Genomic DNA, 24,882 nt, shown 5'->3' with positions numbered 1-24,882 from the left:
CATAAAGGAAAGGCAACAAAAAGAAAAATGACCATTAACTAATTTGTAACTAAAATTGTTGCGCTATACTGTGTTGTGTTATTGTATTGCGCTCTCTGTCCTATTACAAATTACAATTCGAGAGCTTCTCATTCTTTATTTGTTCATCGATCAGCAACAGTAAAAAACATTCTTTATTGTTCTTCTTGTTGTAGAAATTATATATATATATATTATATATATATATTATATATTATATATATATATTATATATATATATATATATATATATATAAATATATTATTAGAATGATCGTTTCTTTATCATTGTTGGATTGTATTCCATTGATTATACGCAATCATACTAATGTTTTTATGGTTTTTCCTTTAATTTTTTATGTTTTATGCAAACACTAATAAATATATATACATTAGAAGATCATAACTGCATGCGTTAACAATTTTTTTTTTTTTTTTTTTTTTTTATTTTCATTTTGTATATTTTTACTCATTTTTTTATTTATTTACTTTTTTTTTTATTTTTTTTTTTTATAACACATTAAGTGTTTTGTGTAGTAGAAGTGCACAAAAGACTTTTAAGAAAATTTTTATAACCAAATGTTTTAGTAAACTGTAATTGTTTGCTGTGATAAATTTCCAGGAAGAGGTGAGTGAATTCATACCTTTGGCGCAACATACATAACTTTTTTTCTTCTCTTTTTGAAAAGTTATTGCTCGCGTTCATCTCGAAAAGGAAATAAATGCACGAAATTTTTAAGAAATGAAAAATACGTGACATCTACCGAACCGATCAACTTACGATCATTTGCGTTGCGTTGCGTGCGCCTCTCTTTTTAAGTCTAGAATTTCATAATTAAATTGTCCATATGTAATCTTATTCTAAAGCAATGAAGAGAAATGCCTCCAACCATTGCTTCGCAATAAAATTAAATGTTCGAACTTCATGTTTAGGCGCGTAAACGGACATATATCATGACTTTTCCTGTTAACAACTAACTGTAAGACTTATAATAGTCTTTCTAGGAAGAGGAAATTTTTTTTTTTTTCTCTCATACTTCTTAGGGAGGCAATATCAAATAACTATTTATTATTTTCGTACGTCTTCGGCGACCCTTTTATTTGTCATGTGAAGATAAGCAGCTGAAACGTTTTCCCAAAAATTCAATTTATTATTATTTTCTCTCTCATAGTTCTCGTACTAAACGCATTGATAACTAGAGCGTAAATACACGAAGCTATTTTGTAATATTTTTAACATAAACTTTCTTTCAAAGATCTTCCAAAGTATTATTGATTCAATTGTTTATTTTAAAATTTTATGGGTAAAGAACGTTTTTATTAATTCTTTGTACGCACAATCGAAGAAGGGGAATTCTCTTCCCATTTGTAACATGTCGAAAGCGACTTTAAGATGCGTTAGATTATGATTTGATTTAGCCTAATTGGCCGTCTGTTCGTCCATCACTTGTCCATAGTTAAGGATTGCGGTCACAAAAAGTGAAGAGTAAAACTGAACTTTATAAAAACCGTAAACATTCTTTCTTAACTAGGGGCTAGAGATTTGCTTTAAAAACGCATTTAGGGCAACAGTCACGCCCATAAGGGAAATGTAAGAAAATGAAAAATCTTCAAATAAAAGCTTTATAAGCAAGTGGCCGTGAAAAAGGATTCCATCGAATTTATTTTCAATAAGACACACACTCGTAGAACGATTGCGATATATATAGCGATATATATACTGATTATGAGATACAATTTGAAAAATTCTCCTTTTATATAAATAAGTACTCGCATCAACGGAAAGAAGAGAAAAGCTGCATGCAAATGCTGGGAAAGTTGAAGAAACGGCTTATCCAGTTCAGACTTTATTTAACTTATTAATTAATGAAAATAAATGTAGCATAGTTTTTACTCTGCAATTATGACATTTTTTAAAGGAAATGTCATACCATGGTATGTCGGCAAGAAAATAGAAATTGCATTCGTATGTTTATGTCGGTGAACCATTAATATTTGTGCATAATATTTATGAGTTTCGGTTACCTCTTGAAATAAATATACGATGAAATGTTTGACCTACATACGCGATGCAATATTTAGTGTCATATCAATTTAAATATATTCTAAGGTTTTTATTTAGTTGCGGCTTAAATCTCATTAAAGCTTTGATATAAATTACGTTAGAATTACGCAATAATTTGAAATTAGATTTTTTTTTTTTTTTTTTTTCATATGTTTTCTTTCATTATTAATCCAACAAAAATTGTTACTTAGCAACAGCAATAGCAATGACAACGCAGAAACAGTATTCAGTTACTGTGCTTATATACAATTTTATTTATAACCATTTTTTCGTTTATACATTAATTACTCTCGATCATAGGCTAATACAGCCGGTTAAAAAACGAAATTTTATGCACTTGTTTATACATATATATATATATATATATATATGTATAAATATATATGTAAATATATGTATGTATGTATGTATGTATGTATGTATGTATGTATATATACATATATGCAAGTAATGGTTGTGCTAGATTTTGTGGCGGTCAAAAAATTTATGTAACAAACTAATCGACCTACAAATTAAATCAGCATACAAATGTATGTCTATGAAAATCATATCTATGTACATATATATGCATGGACAACATAAATTCTACACTTAAAAGTTGGTCAAATACAACGTATTAGCAAACAAATCTTACTTACCATCGTAACAGTGGCGTACTAACGGAGTCGGAGCACGGCATCGATACAAAATATCAATAGAGTACACGTATGACAATCTCACTTTCCCAAGCAGGCACAAATCGTGATAAAAATCCCATATTCTGACTTTGTACGAGACGCCTGTCAATATCAGTTTCTAACAAAAGCATATGAACTTAGGACGGATTTGGGCTGATTCATCCGTTATATTTATATATATATATATGTTATTTAAAGAAATCCTCTCTAATACGATCCGTTACAGTTAATGCAATTTAATGCTCGAGTCCTGCAAAAAGAAAAAATTTAATTTTAAAGCCATAGATTTAGAAAGGGATACAACAGGATATAGCGTTAATGCAAACAACATTTCGCGTCTCCCCGTGCAAAATTACGCCCACAATTAAGAGACCAAAATGTTCGCATGTGCGTGTGCATGCATGTATTTAACGGGTACATGAAATATTTCCTGTGTTTGCGCATTAATAGAATATAACTCATACGCCTCGGGATATAAACTCCCATGTCTCACCGTTTAAAGGAAACAAAGTAAAATGAAAAAAAAAAATTAACTTGCAACGGATTTAATTTTTCCTCTTTTATGGTGAGTGGCGGCGATTGTTTCTCAAGCGAACATCGCTTTTTTGTTTGACTTAAATTATTTCAGCGCCTGGTACAGCCGTGTTTGCCCGACTGTTTTCCTGATTGCATAAGCGGGCAGTCAACGCGTAAGACAATTCATTTTCTTAACTCTTGTAGAACGTTGACGGCGTCCTTTTTATTCGTAGGATCGTATTTACAATAAGTTGTCTCATCTTACCTGTTTCGGGTCGTTACGGCTGCAGTCATTAGTAAAAAATTGTTAAGACTTCTAAGCGACGGGATTTTTTTTATTCAGGGCTACGGACTGAATTCTGAATAGAAATTGAACCTCATGAAAATTCATTTGCATTTCATTCTTAAGTCTAGATTGTGTGTGTGTGTGTGTGTGTGTATGATCTATAAGGGTGTGTAAGTCTAAATAGTTCCAATGATGATGCGGTACAATAACTATGTTTACATTTTGGTTTTGATTGGTCTTGTTTTCGTTGTTGTTTTTACTGTATTTTTTTTTTTTTTTTTTTTTTTTTTTTTTGCTTCAATTAATTCAATAAATGTTCTCACACTCCGATTGTAGATAAGCAACAACAGAAACTAAAAAAAGGAAAAAATGAAAATGTAAGAAAATAAATAACACAAATCCCTTTAGAAAAATAAAAAGCAAAACCTCTTTCTCATTTATATAAACCATCTATTTCCACTCCTTTTCTATTCCATGACATTCATGTTTAATCAACTATAGCTGAAACCACGGAAAAAGCAACAACAAAATAAAAATTATCTTTAATTTTTCTATTTAGACAAAAAAAAAGAAAATAATAATAATAAATAAAACCCTAAAAATTTTTTTTTTTTTTTTCTTTTTTTTGTTTTTTTTTTTTTCTTTTTGTTAAACATGAATTGCGTGAGTTTCACGCATATACTTTCAATTACAGTGAGACACAGAAACACATAAACATAAACAAACTCATACGCTTGTGTTTATAGTAATGTAGTCATGGCTCCTCCAACTCTTTGTTTTTGTATTTCTTCACATAATGATGGTAATGAACTTGAAATTTTATATGTATTTATGTATATATATATATATATATATATATATATATATATGTTTATATAATTGATATCAACAAGTTTGTGTGTTACGTGAATGTGTAGTGAATGAATTAGAGCTTGTGTATGTGTTTTCATTTGTTTATGCATGTACATAGATTGTATACATCTTATATGCGTGTATGTATTAATTTTCTTGCTGTTTGTTTATTTATTATACCCGCCAGCCGTCAATCAGAGTACATTAATTTCGTTAATGCGTTTGTAACTTCAAGAAAAAAAAAAACATTTACTTATATATAGGACATCCTTCGCAGAAATTCATACTCAATTAATTGTGCTGCTATATAAGCTGCGTCTGCCTTATTAAGCGGCCAACTTTCAAACGAAATCTTCATACAATTTCTCTAACTGTCTCAGCGTCGTTCATAAGAATGATACACATATATGCGTTAATTTTGTGAATATCATCAAGTACGCAATGTGCAATGGCCTGTGCACTTCGTCCATCATCTCCCCTCAGTTATGTTACAAATTGCGTGCGTCGTCCCGAAATTTTAATATTCATCTATTCGATCGCTCAATTATCGTTGAAGCGTCTACGATCGAAATATTGCTATGAAAGCGTGTAGCTAAAGAACTTCCCATTATTTCTGTACGTTATGCTTAATGGTGATATCTATTTGCCAGTAAATGGCTGAAAAGTTTTTGCACTTTAGATAATTGATGATCAAGAGTTTCCTTAAACCGAAATATATAATTCTTTCACTCTTAATTACACCCACTAACCGAGTTTGCATATAATTCATTCATATATATATATATATATTATATATATAAATGTTACATCCAAACTTTGGGCGACATCGCGATCCTGACATGTTCGCATTATGTAATGCAATGATCGTTAAAATTTCCTCTCAATAGTTATAGACTTGGTTGCAAATGGCTCCAATATGGCTCCAAAGTCGATATAATTACTTTGGTAATATATTGAAAACAATTTTGCTATCTATTTAACTATTATCTAAAATGAAACGCCAAAACTTTGAGATAACATCAAAATATCGTCTATGTGTAAGATTCTGTTCATCACACTCGCATATAAAAAAAAAAAAAAAAAATTTGCAGTCAAATGCGTTGACTACATTTGAAAGCGTATTGAAAAATGAGACAATTTTACTCTCAATTACATCGATACATCCGTAATATTCATAAATATGATCGTTTTTATAATGATATTGATATTGATTCATATCAATAGACCACAGATTATAATCGATGCACACTCCTTTTCCAACAGCGAACATATGGAATAATGTTGTCGATTTAAACATTGAATATCCTAAACAAACAAATAACAATTTCCTATTTACTTACCTTTCTTCAAATATTTAAATATTATTCGATATTAGGGGGGAAAACGGAACATTAAAACGTTTAGCTTAGAGCATATTGCTTAAGTTTATGTATTCATTAGAGATGATATGCATATGCATGTTTTGCTAAATTTACGCTCAACAGTACACATATTCATATATATATATATATATGCATATATATATATATATATATATGTTACGTTAACTGACAACTTTTATATGCAAACTTTAATTAACTGGAAACTTTATAGCGGTAAGCGGACTTTCTTTCGCTTTGATTGCTTGCAATAATATTTTTTCATTAAAACAATATTCACGATTAGAGGAACGAAACTGGTAATCGTCCAAAATCATATGTAAATCTTTGTTGGGGTGTGTTGGTATACGCGTATATATATATATATATATATATATAAAAACATAAAGCATTTGTATGTATGTTTGTGCGTTTGTTTGCTTTAAACACATATATTGTATATACGGTTATAAACGGCAGCTAACTGAAACGTTTGTTTTTCGTGCGCAATTATTGAGAAACTAATCCTTTCTTTTTATTTTCAGTGAAAAAAAAAAAAAAAACTATAAGTTTTTTATTATTTTTTATTATTATTATTATTATTATTATTATTATAATTATTATTATTATTATTATAACAATAACAGCAACAATAAGATAACAACACCCACAAAAAATGTTTTGTAAAAACTAATGTAATTTTTTCATTTTTTCGTTACGCTTTAAAAGCACCAAACATTATTTTAAGAAAGTCTTAAAAAGCTTTCAAATTTATTATACATGAATTTCTACATAAGGATGCTTTATTTTCAAAAAAAATTTTTTCATTTTTTGATTCACACCATCGCTTGAACATTATAGCTTAAGTGTATAAAATATTTATCTTATTTTACGTAATTGTAATTTTCATAAGATCTTACGGAAATTCAAGATTGGAAAACTAACGCATATATATTTACGATATTTTTACATGATTCATGAAAAAATTTATATGCGCGTTTCATTCCTTAACATTTAATAGATTACAACCCTGGCCATCCCTATAAATATAAGGTCAATCAACATTTGAGTCTGTCATGGAAGAGAGAAGAAGTCAATAAGATTGTTCGGTTTCTTAAACGAATTATATTAATTAAATTTAATCAATATTTTATTAAAAAAAAAAATATACACAAAAATATTGATTGTTACAAACACATTGAGAGCTTATTTGTACGCCTGGTAAAATGTCAAATATTTCCAATCGACATCCGATGAAAGAATTTAACTCGATTTTAACATCATTTCTAAGCACTTTTGATATTCTCACGTCTTCTTATGTAGTCAATCTTTGTAATACTTCTCGCGAACTTAATCATTTTGCTCAATTATTTATTGTTTTTATATATATTTTGTAAATAAATTGACAAAATATGGATTTGAATGCGGGCGAATAGATCAGATCATATCCTCGCCTGTACTTGCGATTTGGGCCATCGGACCATTGAGTTGTTAGACGCGATCGTTTGCCACTTGACTCTTCATATGAATAGAAACTTAATCATTTCTTGCTTAATGCATCACTTATGGTATACGGATACGGATCAAGTTTGTGCGGTTAAGAGGAAGAACTTTATACGGAACCAATATTTTATTATATCAATTGTTTCAGAATCACTATCTCGATTGATATAATTTTGTCTGTACATCTGTCCGCATTGTGTTGCTGTCTTTAACCTATACGCCGCAACTTTTAAGGCATCTTAGTGTAATTGCTCAACGGCTTGAAGACAAACGTTATTGAAAATGATTCAGAGCGGATTACTTTTTTGACCGTTTTCCATGTACCAGCTTATTGTGGAAAGTTGTTATGTAAATAACTGTAGAGATATGTAGGGTATTTAATTGTGGGCCGCGGCTCAAGTGCTATGTTTATACTTGTCTATATATTTACTTCGTTTCTTTTATATATATATAAAACATAAGCTTTTTCAGTTATAAGATGCGCCCATTTGCAATCGCCAATCGGTCAGTTTACTTCAGTGAAAAGATCTTTCTTTACGCACCATAGGTTTACACTCTTGATCATCGTGAGTAACGTATTAGTGATGTCTGTCCGTCTGTTTGTGTCTCTGTCTAAGTCGCCATTATTAGAAATGCACATTTTCTCCTTAAGAACAAATTTGCAACAACTTAGGAACAAATTAGGTGAACCGTGACAAGAGTCCATGAACGCTTAGAAATACAGACACAGTGTATATAAGTAAAACGTTTAGCTCTAATGACAACCTGTTAGGTGTTGCCGAAAGGCAAAGAAAAATACGCTTTCCAATCAGGATGATTAATACACTATGATCATTAGAAACGGGAAGTATGATTTTATACCCCGCCAGCTGTACTTTGCTGTATCTTGCAACCAAATACTGTACTTATGTAAGCGTAACGTAACCGCATCATTTATTCATAAATTAAATAAATTAGTAAATTTTCGATTCGATATTCATTAAAAACTGTTGTCCTCTTCCCTCTACACACAGAGGTTCCAAGCTCGGCTATTCTTATCTATTTTCACATATGCTAGATTGTCTCAAAATTCATGCAAGATTAAAATTTTCCATCATTTGTGCGTAAACTCTTGGCAACCAAAAAAGAGCTGAAAGTTTACGGTTAGTAGAAATCAAGTCACAGACGAGAAAGCAACGCGCTTACATTGTTCAATAATTTTTCAAATATAATAAAAGTTTGTTCATACTTCTTCGAAGATGAGGTTGGCCAAGCAATGACTGCTAGTGGTGCTCGATATCGCTTTTTGATAAACCAGTTCTTTCTGTCTCAAATGAATGATATTGATGCAAACGGCATGTGGTTTCAACAAAACGATGCCACTTGCCTCATATCTCGTAAGATAATTCAATTACTGCATGAGATTTTTCCCTAATAATGTCCTCTCCCTGTGTGTTTCTGTGATCAAAATCTCGATAAAGGCCGTGGAGGCTATTTGCATGATGTGCTGCTATTCTACACATAAATGTATCCTATGTACAATTAGGCTTCAAGAAAAAAACTACATCTAAAAAACAAGTAAGAAAATTGTATTCAGTCGGGACGGGACCTTTTGAACCCGTCACCCAAGAAAAATAGGAAAAATAACTACATTTTCACTATATTAATTAAACTTGATGATCTTTTCTATTTAGAATGAAAATTGAAATTTTATATCGTGCATCTGGCGTAGTTTATGAATAACGAGAAAAAAACGTGTAAAGCAAATTTTTTTGTTACCTAGGCGTGTGGGCATGTCCGTTGACTGGTTTGTTTATTGGTTAGTCAAACAGACGGATGTACCCAGGTATACTTGGAATTTGAAATTGGCAAACAACTTATGGGTTTTTGAAGACTTGCTTCTGCGCGTTAAAAACGCACTAGAAAAAAAATTAAAATTTCATGTGCATATGCTGTGCAGGTCCTACAGCATCGTCCATAGAATATGCATTCAAATTTTTGTATATTTATCTGCTATAGTTTATGAGCGGGGAGCAAAAGAACAATTTCTTATTCCCTTTGGAAAACAGACGATTTCTCAGTTCACGCGACGACATGTGTGAGTTCTTCGACCTATATCGCCAAATTTTCAATACCAACCTGCATGAAGGGGAACTTATTATGTTTCCTTACCAAATTTGAAGCTGATAGCTTCATTTTTGCAGTCAGGAGAACGTTTACAACAGATATTTAACCTACGGACAGACGGGCAAACGAGCAGACGAACATAAATTTAATGCTGATCAAGAATATATAAACCTTGTGGGGTCTTTGAAGCATCCTCGTGGTCGTTGCAAACGGATTTTCAAAAAATGAATATACCTCTCATCCTCCGATGATGGATATAAAAATAATTCGATTTTCTCTTTTAATTCAAATCTTACGTAAGTTCTGCATTCTTTATAAATAATATTATTAAGAAATTTATGCGACTTCAAAATGAGTGGCTCTTATATTCATATATATTTTGGGTCAAAAACTGAATCATGTGACTGCTACAGTCCGTTTTACACCCCAACAGTTTTACAAAGGGTGTTCTGCATGATGCATCAATACTTAGCACAGCCAAGCTTCCTCGATTTTTGTCATGTTCTGGTCACTTTATCTTAATCCCTCATAAAAAGTAGAATCACCTATCTGGCCAATTTGGAGCAGCTCGTGATGCGTTTTTAATTCTACCACCCACCACGCATTACCTTACGTAACATCAATCTATTGCTTCATTATGTTTTATGCAATCTCGTCCATATTCGGCCGATTTTTTGCAAGTTATCGACATGTGTAACTCACTATGCAGCGCCTATTGTCGATTTACTCGACGATGGCTCGATTCAGCGCATTAAGTTTTTCATTATTGGTTCATGTTAATACCGAGTTTCGTTTTTGTATCCAAGCTTAGGCAAACAGTTTTTTGGGCAATGCTCAGTTCGCAAGCAATGTAACAAGACAGTAGGTGAAGGCCTTTCTTAAGGACTTTCTTTTAACGACTTCATAGGCTTTATCAATGGGCAGAGAGTAGCGCATGCCTAGAACGAAGTAACGCCAACAATTCGTTTGTCCGCCAACCATCTCTTTGATATAGCATCTCTATTTTGTTTATGTCCAGTCACTCCAGTCAGGAATGTCGGAACTTCCATATGTCAGCGAGATAGGAAATAAACGAAAGGAATGGGCAGGAGGGAGATGGTGTAGTCGTAGTAGTCGTAAGTGTTACGTTTTACCGATTGTGCACACACTACATGTATAACTATACGTCAGTCATAATTACTCATGCCCGTGGGAATTGAATCCGAATACATCAAGCTTCTTATCTATTAGGGTATGCGTTAGCCCATTAATACTGTAAACACCACAAATTTATCAACAAATCTGAACAGCTATTGTCTCGGCCTCAGTGTCAAAATGCAACCACTTTCGACTCGAATAATATAAATGCTACAATGTTTTATTAAGATATCGCTTTTATGGACTGTCACACGTTTCACATGCATGTTACTGCATTGCTTTAATAGGATTAGTATTGCCGTAGTCCCTATAAAACTTTTAAAAACTTATTCACAATGCTCCTTACACCAGTTGAGAGACCGATGACTTTACGGCTTAATTGATCTTAGGTCAAAGAAGATAAGCAAATCCATTTTAAGGTTGAATCATTTTATATGTTCAGTCGTTAGCTCTTTTAATGAATATGAAATTGATAACACAACTGGGCTCATTAATATTCAACATTTTCTTTTTGTTTCTCGAATTTCCTCACACTTTTTTACATACGTTCGAAAGAAAATTCTTTATGTTGCCGTTTGACAACCAAATAAATTTTAGCTATCTAATTGTCCAATACCGGTTTTATATGGAAAATCATTAAGAATTTCTTTGGAAATTTATCAAGAATTTCCCAAAGAAAAATGTGATTTTATATATATATTTCTGCTTCACTGACTGTGAGAAGATTTCAAATTCATCTCAACAGTTGAATCGACGCGTTTAAGTTAGAGAGAGACACACATTTTACAACAAAAAAAATTATTATAGTAAAGGCATGAAATCGTTTCATTTGAAGTGAGGATATAAAAAAGCCTTAGTAGTTATTTTAATAACTTAAAACAAACAGATTTTAGTGGCTAAGTGTTATCTGATAAGCGAACAACAACGCACATAATAGATTTTTACGCTGTTGTCTTTTTTTTTTGTTAGTACATTTCGTGCCAAACATTGTTTATCCAAGTCACACTATTTTGATACAAAAAAAAAAAAAAAAAACAATTTTTTTTTTCTTTTACTAGTCTTGACAGGTGTTACTTATATATAAAGCCTAAGGTCACGATGTATTTCTTTTATACAGAAGTATATAACTTTTATATTTATCAAAGCTGAATGTACTAATTTTTTATTTTTTATTTTTTATTTTTTTTTTTTTTATTTCTGTTTCGCTGAAAGCGTTGAAAACGCGCCGTAAACTACATATGATAATATTCTTGAGCAATCTATTATTCATTCTCAGTCAGTTTGACCATGTCCGCCATTATTTGTGATTTCCACTGCCGCTGTCACAATAATTTCGATAGAATTAACTTTGACATAAACACTTCTGCTCATACAAAATGACATGATCCAACACTTAGCTTAAACGCTCTCAATAGGAATTGAATTTTTTTTCGAAGATATTTTTGATTATTCGCACGTTGACTGCGGTGGTGGTGAAAAGACGCGTGATTCTTTAAAAGATATAAAGGCATCTAAAATTGATATTTAAATAGAACATGTGAGCGAAATGTAATAGGACGGGACCGAATGCTTTACATCCGCCGTCGCCATTCGTACAGATAAATATGTGAATTTTTCGACTTGTATTCAATTTATAATAGGACCTTGAGTATAGGAATAGCAGAAAACGATGTCATTATTCAAACAATCGTTCATATATAAGTTCAATTCCAATTTATCGATATGACATTATTCTCTGCGATTGGACATCTTAAGCTTGAATTGAAGCTAAGCGAGCTGTCATGCACCATGTTGTCCCAGTGGCTGGACTCTAAGCGGCTTTGATGATCGAAACAATTTCATCATTGATTTGAACGATAGGAACTCTATATGTCCATAAAAAATTGGGAAGCAGCGTTGAGTATCACTTTTTTTCCAAAGAAGACTGGCGAACAACGCGACGCGGCTGCTGTTTTGGATACAGTTTTCCTACATTTTTGTGCTAATTGCGAACAATATCTGACCATTATTTAATAGTTAGCAGTTGCGAGGTACTTGAGACTAACTAACAGATTTTAATTGCTCGCACATTGCATTCAAATAAAAATCGATTACTGCATAATTTCGGAGGGAGATAAGGTGCCATTACATATCACTATATATCGTTTAATGGAAGACTTTGAGAAAGTAGGCTCTGCAAAATCCCATCAAGGCCAGGACCGCAGTTGAAAGATGAAGTGGAACGTATTGCACATCTTATTTATATATATATATATAGTTTTGAAACGCTTTTGCAAAAATCAAGTAAAGATCACGGATTTGCAGTAAAGTTGTGTACGAAAACTTGCTCTTGCTTATACAATACTTAAAGTTGAAATAGAGATTCTTTTTCAAGGTCGTTTGCGTATTAACGCGAATGAAAAGTGATAACTTGCTCATCAAGGGTAGTCAATTAATTAACCAAGCATTGTCAGGAAAATACGATCTAACTAAGACGATCGTGTAGTAGGCAGACAGGTTGATGTTATGTGAAATCTTTCAATAAAGCCCTTAATAATTCATTAGAGCTCATCTTGTAGTGAATTTGATTATCTACATTGGTTATATATATGGCTTCAGGGATATCATCAAGGTTATTGACTAAAATAATCTTTCAAGTGTTCAAGAATGATAGCATTTTAAATGGTTCAAAAGTTCGATTTTCGGAAATGATATTTTCAAACGAAGTAGGAGAGAGGGATTTTGGATATAAATTTTCGATAAAATGATTATTTCATGATCGAAAATTTCAATATTTTCATTCCTTTTTTCGTATTTTTCAAAACGAATTTTATTTATCTCCAAATATGTAACTAAAAACTTCCTACAATATTATTATTTTATTACATTTATATGTATGCATATAAAGTACTAATATTGTAAGAATATATATGTACATATTTATACATGTTTCGTATATGAGAGACACGATTTTCTTTGGTTTGTTAACTTAACGTCAACCGAACGTAAGAATGCCAAGCAATGCCCAATAGAATTTGGATCTAGTAAACAATCTCACAAGTATTTTCGTTGATGACATTTTTATGAAATTAAAAAGCATTACAGAGAGAGGCCGTGAAAAAGAAGAATCAATTTAAGATTTCACCTTTCTGTATATCACTTATGATAACCTTGAAACAAAGCTAAATAACACACATGTGTGAAAGTGTTTTAGAATTTCGAGATAATTCATAATCATTCAATATAATAAAAATAAATTAAAAATGAAATATAATATAAATGAAATAAAATAATGAGTTTTAAAACCAATTAAAAACGTAACAAAACAAAAAAATTTAATATATTTTGAAAAAAAAAAATAAAAAAAAACCCAAAAGAAAACACATATCTTATCACAGTCAAGCACAGAAATTAAAAAAAAAAAAAAAAATTAACAACGCCACACGTTAAACGATTGAGGCGAAAGGCGAGTTTCTTTCACATATAAAAAAAGCCAGCCTCAGGACATATCTTGCGAAGGTTGATTTGATTAAATTAATTTATATTAAGAACTTTGCAATTATTAATTCATTGATTCCCAAAAAAAAAAAAAAAAAAAATTAAAAAAAAAAATAAAAAAACAAAAAACACCTTCCACGAGGTTTTCATCACGTACTTTGATAATAAACACATATTTGCACACACACTCGTGCTTCTGAATTCTTATATAAATTTTTGAATTTTAATCGCGACAAATATTCTATTTTCAACCGCAGTAAACCTGTTTAAAGTTAAGCAAAATGTTTTATTCATATAGATGGGCGCAAGACATTTACAAAAAAAAAAAAAAAAAAAAAAAAAAAGAATATACTAATAATAATAATAATAATAACAAAATTATGTTAATTTGAAATCGTCAACAAATTATTTTGTTAGGTATTAAAAAAATATATGTGATTGAAATTGTTTGATTTTGCATGATTGGATTGCTTAAATAACTTATAGGCGTAAACTTAATAAAAATAAATTAATAAATAAATATTTCCGGTATTTACGCTACATGTGTCTTCTAGTGGATACGCTACCCAACTTCCGCTGTTTGCCACTTCATCAATGATTTTTAAAAGTGAGGTCGGAAGATTTCGAAACCTGCGCATAAACGATATGTATAGTTGGACTCGATCGAAATTCTATAATACAATATATTCTAACGGGCGCAGATATAGTTGCAAACATAAAAGTGAATACTTGCGGTATATAGTTGAACATTGTCGCCAAAATTTCAAGATTTCAATATGCTTCGATGATAACGTTTATCACGTGAGAATGTTACGAGAAGAGTGTAAAAATAAAACTTAAAAAAAAAAAATCAATTGTCAAATGACTTCAATATTGAAAGCGTAGAAACGTGTTCAAGAAGCAAATGATTCTATGACCTATATAAAGCACGATGAAAGGTTCGAACTTGTTTTTATTACGTATTTCCATTACGACTGAAAACAACACAAAAAACATAAGAGCGTGTAAATGAAAAACAAAAAAATACGGTTAGATTTTTTTTTTTTTTTTTTTTTTTAAACAATTTAAAAAAAAAAATACATAAATAAAAGGAAATATGTAATTCATAGAATAAATTCGTAATGGAAGAGAAAAAAGTGAGAGTGCTGTCATTAGTTCGACAATTGAAATTCGTCTCACGTTTTCACGATAAGTTGTTAACATTTACCTGGCCTGTACTGTACGTCGGGGAAAGCGCTTAAGTCAATTGAAATTATTAATAAGAACACAAACAGGGGACGATTTCGAATTTAACTAAATCGAATTAACTAATCGAAGCTTCACGCTTAAAAAGTACATATGTTTATTAAAGCTTTCCTTCCTCTTATTATTTGCAGCCTCTATTCCCCTTAAATGTAAAGTTGTAGTTCCTCTTCTGTTCAGAGGCACTTGCAAGCAAGCTTGTGTGCGCCGAAGAAAAAATCTTTTCAGTTTTGGAATAATTTTCCTTTTGATCCATTTGCGAACCATTTAAGACACAATTATGTTGTTAAAAGCATAACATATACGGATGTAGTGTAATTTACGTGCGTAACCCGAATTACATAATAATTTAAAATATTGTAATTGTTACAAGCGGAATGGCAAATGTAGTGTGCACGTTGGTTTATAATGATTAAATTTAGCACATATTCGAAAGAAGACCTTGTTAAGCAATTAGGAAGTCAGGGAATCTTTTTCCTTAATATGCATATATACGTGTGTTTTATTTTATATATGTGCTGCAGAATGTTACAAGCATACCGATATAAAAACAAAAAAAAAAAAACGCATTGCCGTACGATATAATAATCATAACATAATATTATAATATAATAATAATAATAATAATAATAATAATATGAAAAAGAAGCAGAAGAATAACAAGAATAACAATACCAATAACAATAAAGTAAAAATGATGGTATAGTGACAGTGACTGTGGCAATGACTTTCAAAATGTGCCGAAGAAAGAAAGAAAAGTGTTCGCTTTCAAGTGAATCGATGCATACACGCCTGCACGTATACCTCGTGCACTAATGTATACAGACTTACTCTTATGACATTGTTTTTGTATCTTCGGTCATTGCGGTGAATGACTTTTTAACCGTTTAACTGTTGTAATTGTTTTTTATTATTATTATTATTATTGTTATTATTATTATTATTATTATTAAACATTTTTGATAGTATATTTTGTATAAAAAGTTATTATTGTTTTGTGTTTTCTTATTCGTATTTGGGCTATATTTGTATATATATATATGTGTGTGTGTGTGTGTGTGTGTGTGTGTGTGTGTGTGTGTGTGTGTGCGTTTGCAAGAGAAAGAAAGAGCGAGAGAGAAATAGTGCGAGAGGGTGACTGGGTGAATCGGTGAGGGAGAGAGAGAGAGAGAGAGTGATAGGTAGACAGAAAGAGATAGACTTATCAATAACAATAAGAAAATAAAAACAACACGAAAAATAATGACAAGTCTGATCGAGAAAAAAACTGATTAGCATTTTTCTTTATTATTTATTTATTTATTTATTTGCCTTTATTTATTTAATATTATTTATTTATTTATTTATTTATTTATTTATTTATTTATATCTTTTTTTTGAAAGTAACCAGTAAGTGGAACGTGTGTTTGAATATGTATGTAAGCATGGATATTTCTCTTTTTTGCGTATTGTTTTGCTGCTGTTATTATCGTTTTGTTTGTTATTTTGAAAATTTTCAAAAGAAGACAGACAAGCGCCACCAACGTCGTTTAACAAACATTGTATATGTTACGCTCTTTGTGTGACACACAAATGTCATTAACCCATAATTTGAACGAGAGCAAAGCGTTCGTGTATGTGTATGTGTATTTTTATATATATATATTAATATATATTTATATATCCACATATTTATATATATCTATACATTTGTATATTTATATATTTATATATTTGTATATATCTATATATATATATATATATATATATATACATGCATGTGTAATGGCTAAATTTCATGATATGATATGTGACACTAGATGGTATCCATATTAAAGTCTTTGTATGGAAGAACACACCGAAAAGAAAAAGTATTCCAATTTTGTATCTGCATCAGTTACTCAAATGCAAAGCAATCAGTTGTTGTTTTATTTTTGGCATTAAGTTACACGTAGTATTACTGAACTGAAATCAATTTCGTCTGAGGAATATACATTACCAACGAGTTATACTATGTTCATCGATGAGCGCGTAACGTTGCATATAAAAGATACATAATAAAAGATTCTTAACTCATTTAACAATGTGCATTTGTTTGTTTGCTTTTAATATTGCAATGGCTCGATGCCGCAATAAGATCACGACCAAATATTTCACCTTTTCAAGTGAGAGTAAAAGTTATCTAACGATTAGCTTTACAACGGCCACAAAAGGGTCGTTACAATTCGTGTCAAGGTCAAATACTTAACATTTGGCTAAACGAGACGTTTTTAAGACCGGTTCAAAAATATTGTTCGGCATGTGACTAATACAAAAAAGAAAAAAAAAAAAAAAATAAGAAAAAAATAACTTCATAAGAAATATAATACAATGATTATGCAAATTATTTATGAAAGTGTTTTACCGCTCATATAAATATGATAAATACCCCATTTAGAAACATAAATAACTCTTCGCAAAGATGTTAATCGCTAAGTTCAATTCAAAACAAAATACTTTCTATTGATGATAAAAGAAAATCTTCCGCCGGAGATCGTTGAGGGATCCATAAAATTGTATATATTTAAATAAAAATTATTGCAAAGTCCATCGGTTTAATAAAAATTATTGCAAACTCCATAACAGCCAGTAGATTAAACATAATATCTATCGATAAGCGAAAATGAAAGATATACTCCTAACATTGAGAGGGGGTAACTTAACTTGCGCTCTATTAAACCGAGACGTAGGGAAGAAGGCTAGAAAGGTCAAGTTTGCAATAAAAGCGAAAAGCTGTCAATGCGGTACTCGTGTCTGCCAACGCATGTAATATTGTATTTCATTCAGGAAAACGATTATGATACTTTCATCATATACCGGGTTAACCGGACTCAATCCTTACAGCGGTAAGTCGTATATCAGTAATCAGATTGGTCGGTGGGGAGGAACTGTACAGAGTGAGTGAGTTCAAGATCCCGATAGAAAAACGATATGACATTTATCGATCGGGCACAAACGTCTTCAGTCGCGATAACTGCCCCATATAGGCAATGAGACATATCTCAAGTCATTGATATATATACTCATAAAATGTAAAAGAATTATATTCGACGAAGGCCAACAAATCCTTTCGATTTACCACCTTTTTCTTAATAAGTAAAAAAGGTAGAATAGGATGACATGGAAATATTATTTAGGCGTGTCCTTCGACCAATTAAACCCCTTTTGCATTATCAATCTGTCTGCAAGAACTTTCAATGTTTCTGCTAAATTTAATGTTGATGGTTTCATTGTTGTACCCAAAGTTTAGCACAGACATTTTTTACGCCAATAGACGGAGAAGACGGACATAATTTTATGGTATCTCTATAACTACCTTCTGAGTGTTACGACCGTTCTGAAGAGAGCGTACGCACTCGTAATCGGCGGTAGGTATAACAAATAGCAATAACCTTCTCTGGTCTTTTCAGTCCTTACGCAGTCTTTTTGAATTGAGGAATTATCGTCCGTTTCTGCTGGTGCAGAAAGGATCCTCTTGTGGATCCTTTGCATATTACATATCAATATAAATATATATATATATATATATGTATACATTAAATTTTCCATAAAATTGTGACGGCGAACACAGTGCATTCAAAGTTCGCATATAGTTATTCTTCTAGCTGTTTGTGTAAGTGAAGTAAGTAAAAAGATTAGGAACATTTTTACATATATGATACTATAATTATTAACACAAGAGCATCTGCCTATATCACATATTTACGTTTCATTATTTACCTAAAATTGCATATCTTGCGTATAAGTGACTTTGAATGCACTAAAAACAAATATAGTAAATACTGCTCCGATGTTGCACATACATAGTTCAAGTGCAAGCATTTGCTAAGGGAAACAATGCATAACACGCGAAAAAAAAAACGTTAATAAAACAGTTGTGAAAAAATCTCATAATATTGAATTAAATAACTGATAACAAATGATTGATCGCGTTTACGTTGTTTAAATACGAAATAAATAAAAAATGTTATGAATTGTATTGTTAGTTATTGTTTTTGTTATTATTATTATTATTATTATTATTATTATTATTATTATTATATTGAGTGTACGTTAACCCCCAATGTTACGGCATACCATGCACACCATGCACAAGGTGTAATAATTATTGTAAATAAAATGTTCTCCCGTTTACAGGTTCAAGTTCTCTCATTGACTCTCGCTCGCTCTCTCTCTCTCTTTCTCACTCTTTCTCAATCTCATTCTCAATTTTACCCTATCGCGCTTAACGCTTTGCACGATGTATTCCATGAGTAAAACTTCACTAACTGTAAACGCTATATAATAATAATTGTTTGCGTTGTTTTTCCACTAAACTATATATATATATATATATATATATATATATATAGATACATTATATATATGACATTACAAAACTGCTGCTGTTAAGTTAGGTCAGGAAATTAATGAATGACTTTTACAGGCACATAAAATATGTGATAAGATATATTTTGAAATGGTTAATGTTATAAAATACATACATATATATATATGTATATATATATATATGTATATAGATAGATAGATATATAACTGTGTGGGTGTTTATTTGTTTGTTTTCATTTAACCTGTCTACATTTGTACAACTTATGAAAATATGCCGCCACATCGGATAAAATAAAGAATGATGCAAATAGTTAACGACGGAACGTCGACTTTAAGAAATATTGTCTTCTCATGGCGAAAAGAAAATGTTCGAAATATTTTTACACAAAATTTCGAAAAATATTGCCAACACCGTAAACGAGAGCCATGTCGTCCATGCTGTCGATCCTTTGTATGTTATATAATTCAATGTGATAACCGGGTTGTCTTCAGGTTTTCAGATCATAGAGATCAAGTAATATTAAATAGACCAGCAGACGACCGCATTATATTTATTTGACAATATAGAAATGAAATAGTTTCCTAATAATTTCTCGAAAATGTTTGTATGTAGGTTCGCCTTGTATGCAATAAAATTAAATATAAAATTAAATGTGAAATAGTATTAATTTTCAAGATATTTGTCACTCTGGTCGGAGCCATATGCCACTTCACTGTTTCAAATTAGGTCGACGTTTATCGACTATAAAGATATTCGCAGCAATCAATATTCATCCAACTTTCGTTACGAATTTATGCTCAGGTATATCGAGCAACATTATGACAGCGCAATCTTTTGCTTGATGTGTACGGCAGTGTTTTCTTTGACAAGTTCGGATCAGTTCTTTTGTATCGTCATCGTCATCGTCATCGTCGAGTCACTGTGATTATTGATAAGACTGATGGTAATTTTTCTTCCCGCATAGCGGTGGGCATATAGCAATCGAATAATTCGAAATTTTCAATTTTATCAAAAACTATAAATTTTTTTCTCTCACATATTGTTGTTGTTGGTGTTGTTGTTGCTGCTGCTGTAATAAGTTGATAAATTTTCATCAGTCATTTGCCACGGCCTTAACAGTGGCTCCCGGCACGCATTTCAATCAAGTATATTTTCATAGGTTCGTTTTTGCAACCAGCGATTTGTTTAATATGTTATAATAATAGATTTTACGATCCTTGATGAGATTATAACTTGCTTATAGAATTTTGTCTAAATTATAAACCAATTTTTTTATGATTGATCGTTCCCTGCGAAGAACGTCTGCAACATTGAAATTTTTGGGGAGAAACTCGATAATGCATCCTCCTCCCGTCTTCATAAGCTTGCACTCGTGCTTATCAAGTGCATCACAGGCTTCCAGAAAGTTTGTTCATATGATCTCTTATCTCTTACGTATTTGGATGTTTTCGAAATCTCTACTTTTTTTTTTAACGTGTGTCACTCTGCTGTCACTCACGTACCATAGAATACCGTAGTTTGAATCTAAAAATGGTATGGATTGAGCTGAAAAACAAGTGCGGCTATCCGTACTGAATGAATCGAATGCATCAACTCTTCACGTTCATATTTAAATAACTCTTGGCAATATTGTGGCAAAAATAAGCCTTTATGTAAACAGTAGATATCAGAGATTCTATCGAAGCGGAATATTGTCAAAGTCTTGGTTTTCATTTTATAATTTTATACTTTTCACTAACGCATACTTTTTTATATCTAATGTTCCATCTAAACAACAAGTTTTCAAAGACAATGGTTATGTCACTTTTTCATGTTACGCTCCGTAACTTCTTAAAGAGGATGGAAGAGGAGACACAGAAATGTTAAAGCGGAGTACAGTGTAACAAAAACTTAAAAAATTATATGAAATCAAATATTAATGCGGCCCCTCCGAACACGACGACGATGATAACGACGGCGACGGCGATGGCGATGGCGATGGCGATGGCGATGGCGATGATTTAGTTGTAATTAGTCTTTTCTGTTATTGTTGCTTTCCTATTTCTAATATTCTTTGGAGTTGAGTTTAGTTTAGTTCTTCAGTACATACTAAACGAACTAAGAAGATTTGTTTCGGGTTCATTGTACTTGTTACGCGTTTTTATGTATTAGAGTGAAAAAAAAAAAAAAAAAAAAAAAAAAAAAAAAAAAAGCAAACTCTAAACGCTCACATTATACAGTATTTTATAATGATCCAAACAAAGAAACAGTAAGAAGAAGTCAATCTTTTATGTACAAACACTATTGATGATCGGATCTACTCTTGGCCAGTCAACGAACCAACCAATCCCACTAACGAATAATATTCCTGTTAAGCTTCTTTGCATATTTGAAACGAAACTGAATGAATAGCAATGAAAAACAACTCGAAACTGCCCGGGATGTGTTAGTTAGTGATCATCTTGGTTGTTAGAAGCTTCAATCTTAGAAAGCCATTAGAAATTTCCACAAAGCAACCAAATAAACAACTGCAACAACACTAAACAGCATTCTATCTAACGTTAATAAATACATACTTTTGTATATAAAGAGACTTTGACAGAGAGAGAAACGTTCCAACTTTGGATGGGTTCTCGTCATTGGTATGTATGTATGTATGTATGCAGTCAAGTCGACCATTAGAAAAAGAAATAGCAGTAGACACAAGTATACAAACTATTATAAGTCGATTGAAAACGAACCTCACATCCTTACACACAATTCACCGACTTGATCCTATCGAAATTAATTTACATCCTTCGTGCCTAAATCGATTATCCCAAGTATGTAATCAACTGACCAATGCCTAAATGAACCGAGCCAAGGAATATATATATACATATTAAAATCGTTATAAAGATTAACCCGTTTCGAAATCTTACGTCAAGATTATGCGGTTTTTTCCTCCATAGCTTAACAACTTAATACATCTTCACGCGTGTAGCGTCTACTGGTTTAAAAACAAGTCTCTAATTTAGAATTTTTTATACTTCTTATCTACGTTATGTATGTTATGTAACTTTTACTGTAAATGTTAGTTAGAAAATGATAGTTAGAGAAATATACAAAAAAAAAGTGAAAGAATGCTGTAGAAAAGAGAAGCACAGTGGTAGCAAAGGTGTAAATTTTTAAACAAATAAATAAATAAATAAATAAATAAAAAAAAAAACTACGAGATTTCTATTTCTAAATTCAAAAAATTTCTCGCGTTTAAATCCTCTTGTATTTAATTAATGAGTCATCTTTGTAGCCCTTGTTTTAAGCGAGCTTCAAACAAAATTCCGACCAGAGAGAGAGAGTAGTCGCGTAGCACTTTCATCGAGAAAGTATTTTTATACATGAAATTTATTCTTGTACGAGGCCATTTAACAAACTTGGCACTGCCTTTCATCTAGCTGAACGCTTATGTCAAATATCTGCACACTATTCTGAATATAAGAGATTTTTTGCTTTGCACCTACGCCAACAGTCGGTCAATTTTTTACATCATGTTTTAGATATCGCATGTATTTACCAAAATTTCATATCGGAAATCCGTTCATCGATCCGATGCATCAAACTAGTTTGTATCAATTTTTGGGTAATCAATCCGACGACTTCTTATGTTCCATGAATGATTTGCGGAGGGCCAAAATTGACATAATTTAAACGCTACCATCTTTACGTATCTTTCACATCATCAGTGAGTATTCTATCAAAACACGTCAAAATAAAAATTCGCGTTCACTGATGTAAATACATTTGGTTCGCCTATACACGTTAGCACGCTCTCGTCTAGAGAAAGCAGGCAAGCAGGCTAACAGGCTAATAAGTTTCAAGCTATCAAGCTTACGATCGAAAGTGAAAAGTCTTCATCGAACAAAATGAAAGTAGGGTGAATGAAAGAACGGAATTTTCCAAAATATATGAAACAACCCTTCTCTCCTTAGTGTTTCTCTTCGATATTCCCTGCCGATGATAGGTCGGTCAATGGCTTGAAACAATTGATCAGCTATGAAATGCTCATATCGTCAACTCTCAATCGGAATTCTATCAAGCTCTGATTGATCGGCATTAGTAGCCGAGTAGGTAACAGTCGCTCGTTGAAATCTCGACTCGATACCAATTGTTTTACTTAATTGGTTATGTAATATAATAAAAATTATAATAATAAAAAAAACCCACGATCAATATCTGTCATGACCGAACTAACAGCGTATAAGACATCCATCCATCCTGAGGTAAAAATTTTCTCCAATAAATTTGTCGAACGACCTTCGACACGCACTTGCATATAAAATATCGCCTCATTTCAGCTTCCAACTAATAGATTACGCTGCCTATATTTGATCAGTGCAAACGTGTTTAGAACATTGTTACGCATCTCAAAATTTCATTCCACTGCTTTTAAAATTTGTAAAGATCTCATTGTATAGAGTTTCATCAGAGATATTTTTGTTCTCTCCTTACTATTCGGCCAGGAAAAGTTAGTCCCTTATATAGTCCAGTACGGCGAGCCTGTATGGATGACAGACTACTTATACCTTCAGCGCCTTGTTTTGGTCAATTCGCCTCCAAGAACCTGATGAATGAATTTGATATTCTTGAACCAGGAATATATTTCCCGCAACTAGAAATATTTTTTACATCAATTTGCTTATGCAATTTTTTCTCACTTCTCACTTAATCGTAAACGGAGGTCTTTAGCGCAAGATCAATTTTTAAGTAAAGCTTATGTCCGCCGACCGAGGAGAGATTAGTTCTAGATATCCTCTACTCCTATTTCGTAACGAAGATATTATTGCCTCGCCAATCCAAGAGAACAAATCATTAATTTATAGGTTCGCAGCTAGAGAACTCCGTTAAGAATTTGAAAAAATAATGATTTTTATGTAATTGATGTATTTAACCAAATAAGAAGAATGCGTTGTATTAAGAAGTAAAGTTTAAATTGATATATCGAAAATCTCTCAATTGCTTCCCTAGCCTATGTTTGTCTAAAGATATTGCAAAAAATTCGTATAAAAAGAATACAATTAATTGTAGTAAAGTTTTTCTTTTTTTACCATTAGTCTACAATCCCTCAGGATCACAAAAACCCCTTTCTTGTTAGAGTTTATTTCCTCTTTCTCTTTCCTCGAAAAGTTTGTAGCGACGCTTCAGCCGAAAAGACAGAAGCAACGATAAGAGAATATATAATTTTATACTTTTTTAGCAAAGGGATTGACTCCATTCAAATCGATCGGTCTCAAATTCATACCCAGTCATCGACGATCGTCGTGATAAAGTCACACTAATGT

General features: G+C 31.6%; 1 protein-coding gene across 3 annotated transcripts in view; it reads left to right on the top strand.

Moving 5' to 3' along the window:
- Nucleotides 1–24,882, top strand: part of LOC119632129 (ecdysone 20-monooxygenase) — a 29,660-nt gene that overhangs the window by 532 nt on the left and 4,246 nt on the right. The window contains exons 1-2 of one of the 3 annotated variants that reach the window (XM_038024902.1): nt 130–159; nt 607–646. The exons of 1 other annotated variant lie outside the window; for it this stretch is intronic. The gene's annotated coding sequence lies outside the window, so the exon portion shown is untranslated. Of the gene's footprint in view, nt 1–14; nt 160–606; nt 647–24,882 lie in introns of those variants that run through there. One more of the 3 variants, XM_038024901.1, reaches the window with a different exon arrangement.

The sequence above is a fragment of the Glossina fuscipes genome, unplaced genomic scaffold, assembly GCF_014805625.2.
Source record: "Glossina fuscipes isolate IAEA_lab_2018 unplaced genomic scaffold, Yale_Gfus_2 1, whole genome shotgun sequence".
Classification (NCBI taxonomy): Eukaryota; Metazoa; Arthropoda; class Insecta; order Diptera; family Glossinidae; genus Glossina; species Glossina fuscipes.
The sequence above is the reverse complement of the archived record's forward strand: the minus strand, read 5'-3'. Positions and strand labels throughout refer to the sequence as shown.